The following is a 9,296-nucleotide window of genomic DNA, read 5'->3' on the forward strand; positions in this document are numbered from 1 at the left end:
GTGTTATTTCCTTCAATTAGCCTCCTAACAAATTTCTTGTGAATTAGAAACTCTATATGAATGCTTACAATGTGTTATACTTCTATGATGATGGGTTATTTCTCGGTCCTTGTCTCTATTCTTATTCATTATATTTTTTTAATTATCAAAAAAATGAACTCTCCAACATGTCAATTGGTGTAGATGGAAGGGAAGACAAAATTAGAAAAATTGATATCAACAGTAGTTACATTCCAATTATTTTTCTGACATAACTACATTTCTAATTTTTTTAATTTACATCTAAATGTCTTTTTTAATTAACTATATTTGAACTTATAATTTATATGTTGACTTTTCCATCAGATTTTGATGATTTTAAAATAAAATTTGTGAGAAAAAAAATCAGACCGACTCAAATTCATCCAATCAATAAACTAAAATTTTAAAACCTGAATTTTGTACTAATGAGATACAATATGTTTTACAAGATAACAGAAGAATCACCAATGATCATTTTGAATAATTATTAAGTTTATTCGCGATATATCATATGCTCCAGTATTTACTCTCTAATCTTGTAATCATCCTTAATAAAATTCTTTTTGGAATAATGCATATTAAAATATGGTTCATGTCATAATTTTTTTTGAAATATCTTATACTATATATATCTCGCATTAAATTTTGGATAAAACTCATGGAAAGAAAAATGTGTCAAATTTAATGTTTTTTATTAGGTAACAGAAGAATCACCAATGATTATTTTGAATAATTAATAAGTGTATTCACGATTTATCATATGCTATAATTTTTAATCTCTGATCTTGTAATCACCCTTAATATATTTTTTTTTGAATAATGCATATTAAAAATTTATGAAATATCTTATAATATATATCGCATTAAATTTTGAATAAAATTCATGAAAGAAAAGTGTGTCAAATTTAATATTTTTTAGATTCGATATATTATCTCTATTTTCTAATAATTTTAAAATAAAAAGTATAATTACCATTAGATTATTTTTTGAAACTATAGTTTTCTATTATTTCATGGGGTGATTAAGCAATTATATTATTTTTATTTTCTTTTAGTACATACGTTTTAAAGACAGTCAAACTGTAACTTATAGAATATTAAATATAATTTAATTTTATCTGAATTTTGTCTTTAATACAATATATATAATTATTGAATACAATGTGATTTTTAAATATATTAGAACATATATATTTAATTAAAATTAGTCTATCATAAATTAATTTATTTCAATTTTATTTTTAAAGTATAAAACCTTTTTTTGTTTTAATTGGTTTGATCAGTAGTTTTATTTTTAGGTTATATGGTATATGCTTTCATTAGGAAGTATATTATATGTTAAAACTAAAAGTTGGAAGAAATATATTTTTTGTAAGAATGTGAATTTTTTTATTTTAAATGCAAACTATACACCATATAAGATATAAATGAAATGAAATATATAAAAAGATGTTTACTTTAAAATTAGTGAGAAAGACATATGTCAAAAACTTTGTCATATTATATAAGATATAGACAAATACTTGCCAATACCCAATAATGCTTTCATTTAAATGAATGATATAAAATGGTAATGCATTTGAGGTTTGAAAGATATTTTAAAAGAGAAGACAGACTCTCAACAGTACAAGAAAACATGTTGTTTTCCTACTGCAGATTTCGAAGGAAAATAGAAAAAAAGAGGTGTTTCCTTCCATTTTCCTACAAAAACATGTTGGAGGTAATAGCCCGAAGGAAATCATTTTTGGTAGGAATTTCGTAGAAAAAATCTTACCAATTTCCTACAAAAAAAGTTTTCGTAAGAATTTTGTAGGAAAATGGAAAAAAACTTTTTAACCATTTTCCTGCCAAAATGTTCGTAAAAAAATTATTTCTTACTATTTTCCTACCAAATCTATATTACAATTTTCCTACCATATGTTTCCTTCTATTTTTCTACCAAAATATACTTGTGAGATTCCTATGATTTTCCTTCCAAATTAATAAATAATATATAAAATATTTTTTTCAATATTAATATTAATTTTGAAATTGAATTAAAATAAAATAATCATTAACGATTAATCTGAATGATATATATAAAATCATTTATTTACAAACAAGTAAATCTAAAATCAATTTATATCAAATTATTATTATTTTAAACATAAAAGATAACCAAATCAACCCAACTGGTCTGGTTAAGACTATAAACCGGCCTAAACTGAAATAAACGATCCATCATCGGAGAAGCGGAAGAAAGTATCGCCTCCGTGAAGATTTCCTTCCTTGCCATAGATTCTTTTGTTTCCTCGCCGTAGCTTACTGGCCTCGCCACATCGGAGCCGCTATCCAAGCTACGCCGCCGCTGGGAAGGGAGTTTCAACCAACGAAACCAAATCTTCGATTCAAAGATATCAAAGTTTCAGGAAAGATCAGATCGAACTTGAACAAATGAATCGATACTAAGGATTAGAGCATATACCAAATCTTCCGAGACAGAATCCTTGTAACATACTGATCTCCTCGTCTCTCCTACTGCAACCTCCATTTTTCTCGATTAGGCGCTTCACATGTTCTTGCTTAAAGCCTTAAAAATCTATTAAGAAAAAAAAAGAACGAGAAGAGAAGAACTTAGCCAAAGAAGAAAAAAAATAAAGAGACGAAGATTAGTAGATCTAGGTTTGGGTGGAGGCCTGAAATGTTTTAAGGGAAGAAAATAAATCTAGGTTTATTTAGTTTGTAGGAATTCTGTAGGTTATGTTTTTTTTTTAGGAAATTAGTAGGAATTTAGTAGGAAATAAATTTAGTAGGAAATTGGTAAGAAAAGTTTCTTACTATTTAATTACGAAATTGTTTCAGTACAGCTTTTGTAAGAAATTGGAAGGAAATTTTCCTACCAAATTCGTACCGCTATGATTCTTATTTAATTCTTTCTATTTTTCTACGAATTTTCTTATGACTTTAAATTTTAAAAGAATTTCGTAGGAAATTTCCTACGATTTTCTTAAGATTATACGTCGTAGAAAATTTCATACTAATTTCCTACGATAACTATTTTTCGTAAAATAGTCGTAAGTTTTTTGTAGGAAATTTTTCCTACCAAAATTTTCGAAGGAAATTTGGTAGGATTTCACCATGTTTTCTTGTAGTGCAATATTTTATAATAGAGAAATCTAACTAAAGAATGGGGGAGCTAGCCAGATTGAGAGTAAAGAACTCGTCGGCATCAAATATTTCGACGTGGTTGGGCGTTAGGAGGTAGATATTGGAACTAGCAGGTTCACATGAAAGTTCAGTGTCAGAGAGTAAAATGCCGAGTTCTCCAATGTCTTGAGTGTAAATAGCGTTTCCTTTGTCTTCTAGTTTGAAAACCATTACAGCTTTTGTACTCAGGATATTTCTAGAGCTCTTCTTGTACCATCTAACCAAGAAAGTTTCATCGGTTGATTGTGACTCCAGCAGCAAGAATTCGCTCGTGCAGCAAGATTCCAGAAGGTCGCGTTGGGTATTGGTCAGCTTGGGAAGGTTTCGGAACCGCAACCTCTGGATCTTGGGTGGTGTTTGCTTGTATGTGTGGAGATCCCATGATCCGATGATGTGGCCTCCAGATCCGGGAATACGGAACATGCCATCTTTCTTGGAAAACATGACTTTGGAGGTGTAGAAGCAAGGGTTTGCGATTCTGACGTTGGTCCACTCAGAGTTACTTTGAGCGGGTTTGATAAAACTGAGTTGAGGCCCCAAAAATTTGACAGCCACGACACAGTCCTCCTCCTCAGGAGAAGGTGAGGACATAACCACGTTGGTGACAATCTGAGTTTGGCAATGAGGCAAAGTTACAAAAGAAGGCAACGAAAAGNATTTAGTAGGAAATTGGTAAGAAAAGTTTCTTACTATTTAATTACGAAATTGTTTCAGTACAGCTTTTGTAAGAAATTGGAAGGAAATTTTCCTACCAAATTCGTACCGCTATGATTCTTATTTAATTCTTTCTATTTTTCTACGAATTTTCTTATGACTTTAAATTTTAAAAGAATTTCGTAGGAAATTTCCTACGATTTTCTTAAGATTATACGTCGTAGAAAATTTCATACTAATTTCCTACGATAACTATTTTTCGTAAAATAGTCGTAAGTTTTTTGTAGGAAATTTTTCCTACCAAAATTTTCGAAGGAAATTTGGTAGGATTTCACCATGTTTTCTTGTAGTGCAATATTTTATAATAGAGAAATCTAACTAAAGAATGGGGGAGCTAGCCAGATTGAGAGTAAAGAACTCGTCGGCATCAAATATTTCGACGTGGTTGGGCGTTAGGAGGTAGATATTGGAACTAGCAGGTTCACATGAAAGTTCAGTGTCAGAGAGTAAAATGCCGAGTTCTCCAATGTCTTGAGTGTAAATAGCGTTTCCTTTGTCTTCTAGTTTGAAAACCATTACAGCTTTTGTACTCAGGATATTTCTAGAGCTCTTCTTGTACCATCTAACCAAGAAAGTTTCATCGGTTGATTGTGACTCCAGCAGCAAGAATTCGCTCGTGCAGCAAGATTCCAGAAGGTCGCGTTGGGTATTGGTCAGCTTGGGAAGGTTTCGGAACCGCAACCTCTGGATCTTGGGTGGTGTTTGCTTGTATGTGTGGAGATCCCATGATCCGATGATGTGGCCTCCAGATCCGGGAATACGGAACATGCCATCTTTCTTGGAAAACATGACTTTGGAGGTGTAGAAGCAAGGGTTTGCGATTCTGACGTTGGTCCACTCAGAGTTACTTTGAGCGGGTTTGATAAAACTGAGTTGAGGCCCCAAAAATTTGACAGCCACGACACAGTCCTCCTCCTCAGGAGAAGGTGAGGACATAACCACGTTGGTGACAATCTGAGTTTGGCAATGAGGCAAAGTTACAAAAGAAGGCAACGAAAAGCGTTTCGGTTCTCCTTTGTAAGCACTGAAATGCACAATTCCGTCGCCGTCGTAAGTAGCTCCCCAGCCATTGCAAACTACTCGCCATATTTTCCTTTCATCTTCCTCCTTGAAACTCACGATTCCGTCGTCCTTCTTCCGGAAATAAGTGCGGCTACCATTAGTAACATTCCTAACCTTCAATCCACAACCGTTGATGGAACAAGGAGGGGTTCGCAGTGAGGAAGATGAGAAGCCACTAGAGAGAAAAAGAGAGGATCTCATCGACGCAGGTTTGCCTAGGCACAACATCGAAGCCTGGTTAAGAAACAGAGACATGATGAATGAATAATGAAAGATCTTAGCGGAAGGCACGAGATTTGGGAAAAAAGAGAACCCTAATTAAAGAATCGGTAGTGATGTTCACCTTTCGCTACTATTAATTTATTAATCACAGAGGATATGGACTACTTGCTCACCAAGTTTTCTCACATGCGATGGCCAATTTGTAAGTAAAATCATTAAATCCTTAAAAATATTGAGATAGGCGCGCAAGAGAATTAAATCCTTAAAAATATTGTGCTTTCTCTCCAATAACCAGCTCACTTTTTTTTTTGTCAATCCTTTGGCTAAAGAACTTGTGAATCTGAGATTATTTTTAGATTTTACTTGTTGATCAACTTGTCAAGTGAGTCATAGCTTGTAGTTTTTTTTAGCATTGAATTTGAATCAATGAACACTTTATGAGTTGTATGTTCGTTTTTAAATCCATTTAAACTGGAAAACTCTTCTTCTGATGCGACCACTCCGTAACAATCGATGAAACCTTGTGAATTTTAGGGAGTTTTAGATCTCTGATTAGTCAAGTCTTTCCTTTAGTGTGTCTGCTGCTGAGTGTAGATTACTTGGCGAGTAGCCCACAATAAAGAAAAAAAACAATCCTCTGTAGCACATGGGCTAAATTCTCATTGAAGACTAAACCTTTTTTTAACACTAGGTTTTGAACCCACTCGTGATATATTTTGATGAAAATTATATATACTCACTCCATTTAAAAATATAAGAAACGATCACTTTAAAAAAGTTCAACCAATCATAAATAAAACTGCATAATAAAAATTATTAAACTAATCTAAAAGTAGCATAGAAACTTAAAAACATCTTATATTATGAAACAAAAAATATTCTCTAAAACATATTATGAAACAAAAAATATTCTTTAAAACATCTTATATTATGAAATGGAGGGAGTATGTGATATATGACAGTAATGAAATATTATTTTATAAAAAAATTATATTAGTATTAAGTAAAAATTTAAATTTCAGATACACAATTTTAAAAAATATAAAAATGAGTTGTGTTATACATTCAAATCAGATAAAAAAAATCATGAATTTAACTCGACGTCCAGGCAAGGCGAATCAAACTGGTAACCTCACATATAATAAACCATTTATTTGACCACCAGAAAAATGTTTTCGTGTTTTTTATTCAATGTTTTCTTATTTTTCATATTCTTTCTTGTCATTTTCATTGTCAAATTTTATGGTAATTGTCATCGTTATTTTTATTTAGTTCTTCGTTATACTTTTCTTCTTTTTCTTCTTCCTCGTCAACTTTTTCACATTTTTTCATTGAAAAATCTTTTTTTAGACTACCATACAACTTGTTAACCCATCAAACTCCAACTCCAAGACCAAAATCATTTCTTTCCTCATAAAATTTGTGCAATTCATAAAGACCAGCATAGTCAACACATGCATCCAATTATTGATAATTTCATCCATATACTTATTCGGTTTAAGATCCACACGTATTGAAACTACTCAAACCAAAATTCTTACTCGCAAATAAAGCAAATAAAGTTTAACATTTGTGCTTTTCGTCGATCTTTCTTCTTTAAACTCAAATAACATTAATTCAAGTTCTTGCGACGTCAATCCTTCTTTCTTAGACTTAAAAATAAAATTTTTACTGCAAGAATATCAAATCATATTTCTTTTATTTCTATAAATTTTACTTTTTTCTTCTAAAAATTCTTAATAATATAGATTACTACTATATTTCCAAAAATGTTAATTAGTGAAATATCTAATTCTTATTGGTTGTTTTAAATCTTATATGGACACCTTTAGGAGTTTATAGCTTCAACTTTTTATTAGTATAGATATAATATTTTAAAATTTCTATGGAGGTTAAGTAATTGTAATATTTTCAAACATTCTATGAAGTTTAAATATTTTTAATATTTGAGCCTTTTAAAAGTTTCAATATTTATAATATTTTAAATTTTTAAAATTTATAAATTATAATTTTTTAGAAACCTTTTATAAGCTAAGAAATTTTTAAAATTTAAAGATTATAAGATTTTGAAACCTTTTAAAAGCTAAGACTTTTAGAAGTTTCAATATTTATAATATTTTAAACTTTTAAAAGGTTTCAAAATATAATATTTGAACCTTTTAAAAAGTTCAATATTTATAATATTTTAGACTATTAAAATTTAAAAATTATAATATTTAAAAACTTTTTAAAAGCTAAGAACTTTTAAAAGTTTCAATATTTATATTATTTAAACTTTTAAAAGTTTTCAATATTATAATATTTTTTTGAAACTTTTTAAAGTTTTAGTTTGATCAAATAAAAAATCAGATCAAACGAATAAAACTTTTTAACTTGGATGCCTGATAAATCAAGCTTTCCTGCTCATTCGCTGTTGGAAGCATATTAATCTTTATTTATACTGATTCTGAACCATAGTCTAAAGATTTCTAGCCGATGTGGGATGTTGTACATAGTTCTTTTATTTCTATAAATTTAAAATTTTCCTTTTTCTAAAAAATCTGGAAATTTAAAAAATGTTAATGAATGACATGTCAAATCCTTATAGGTTGATTGTTTAAAATAATTCTTAATATTGAAAATTCTGGAAATTTAGAAAATGTTAATGAGTAACATGTCAAATCCCGATAAGTTGTTTAAAATCTTAAGGAGCTTATAGGTCCTACTTTTATTTAGTATAGACTAGGTTTTGAACCCACGCTACGCGTGGGTTTATTTGATATATTTTGATAAAAATTATATATGATTGATGACATTAATGAAATATTATCTTACAGAAAACTTTAAATTACTATTAAGGAAAAAATTAAATTTCATATACACAATTTTAAAAAATTTAAAAATTAGTTGTGTTTTAAAATCAAATCTGATAAGAAAATCATGAATCTAACTCGACGTCCAGGCGAGGCGGATCAAACTGGTGACCTCATATATCTTAAACCATTTCTTTGGCCACCAGAAAAATGAAACAAATTTATAATCATGAATTTATCTCCTTTTTCATATTTAATTGATCGCTATCACCTATGTTTTCATGTTTTTTATTTAATGTTTTCTTATTCTTCATATTATTTCTTGTCATTTTCATTGTCAAATTTTATGGTAATTGTCATCGTTACTTTTACCGTCCAGTTCTTTGTTATACTCTTCTTCTTGTTCTTCCTCGTCAACTTTTTCACATTCTTTTACTGAAAAACCTTTTTCTAGACTACCACAGACCTTGTTAACCCATCAAACTCCAAGACCAAAATCATTTTTTCTCATAAAAATTGTGCAATTCATGAAAACCAGCATAGTCAACACATGCACTCAATTATTGATAATTTCATCCATCTACTTCTCAAACCAAAATCCTTACTTGCAGAGAAAGTAATATGAACACATGTATAGTAAAAACAATATTTGTGCTTTTCGCCGATCCTTCTTCTTTAAACTCAAATAACATCAAATCAAGGTCTTGCGACGTCAATCCTTTTTTTTAGACTTAAAAATAAATTTTTTTACTGCAAAAAGTATCAAATCATCTATAAATTCATACACAAAAACATGTTTTACAGCTCATAAGAGATATAAAACACAAACGGAGATAAGTAAGATATTTTTAATATATTAAAAATTTTGATATATAATAGTTAGTAATTCTTAAACTTTTAAATTTTTAAAAGAGATTAAATATTTAAAATATATTAAAATTTAGATGTAATTTAATTATCTGTAACATTTTTTAGAGTTAAATATCAATGACACTTTCACTTTTATAGAGTTTAAATAGTTATAATATTTTCACATTTTTATGGAGGTATTTATAATATTTCTAAACATTATATAATAAATATTTAAACCTTTAAAATTTTTAATTTGCTAAAATAAATCAAATAACATTTAAATTTGGAAACCTGATAAATAAGCATAAATCAAGCAAACCTGATAAATTTATAGTTAAAAACATATTATTTTTACTTATAATGGTTCTCAGCCATTGTCTAAAATTTTCTAGCCGATGTGGGACATTGTACATATTTCTTTTATTTCTATAGATTTTTTTTTTTTTT

Source organism: Camelina sativa, chromosome 15, assembly GCF_000633955.1.
Source record: "Camelina sativa cultivar DH55 chromosome 15, Cs, whole genome shotgun sequence".
NCBI classification, from domain to species: Eukaryota; Viridiplantae; Streptophyta; class Magnoliopsida; order Brassicales; family Brassicaceae; genus Camelina; species Camelina sativa.